Below are 861 nucleotides of genomic sequence, written 5' to 3'. Positions count from 1 at the left end.
GAGGAGTGTGTGACAGCTGCGTGAGGAGGCAAGAGCTGATGACTGTCCTGATTGCACCACCCTGCCCAAATACAAGGCTCATTGAATCCAACAGGAAATAATCACAGCTTTTTAATTTACTCAATACAAATGCATCAGAGGAGGGACTCAGGGATCAGTTTGTTTGATTTTTCACTCAGCTGATTTTTCTCTCAAGGAAGGCACAAGTGCAGACAATTGTTATGGTTGGTAGCTACTAATTTTGATTTGTCCAAAGACAAAAATCTGTGCTCCGAGGAAGCGTCTTTGCCCTTGGCTGTCACTTGTGGTCAGAGCTGTGGCAGTGAAGTCTCAGCTCGCACTCCCAGGAATAAAGCTCTGGAAAGATCTGAGTGAAGCACAAATGATCCCATGCTAGCTTAACCTCTTTTTTAAACAGAGAGCACGCGTTCTCAGGTGAACAGATCAGCACCAGGCCAGATATATCCTGAAAAGAAAGCAGGAATTGGAACATGAGGGACCTACCCCATATGTGTGGGAAGGTAAGGAAGAAAGCCCACTGTTTCCTCCTAAAATGGTTTTAATAGCTGAAGCCCTTCAGAATGTAATTAATGTTTATATATCCACTTACGAGAGCAAATTAGTCAATTCGTCTAGAAGACTATTAACTTGACCTTTTTGCCTCTGTGCATTGTAACCAATTATGAACCCAAGATCTGCAGATCTAAGATTCACCTAGAAACTCTGAAGTTGCCAATAGGTGAACTGTAATTTCATAAAAAACAATAAAAATGGACAAATTAATTCAGGTAGAATAAGAAATGATCCAATTCTTCGCAGAAGTATTCAAAGAAGAAGAGATGACAGAGTCACTCTCTTCTT

The sequence above is a fragment of the Anser brachyrhynchus genome (assembly GCF_964034855.1).
Source record: "Anser brachyrhynchus genome assembly, chromosome: 5".
Taxonomy (NCBI): domain Eukaryota; kingdom Metazoa; phylum Chordata; class Aves; order Anseriformes; family Anatidae; genus Anser; species Anser brachyrhynchus.
This window is presented reverse-complemented; position numbering follows the sequence as displayed.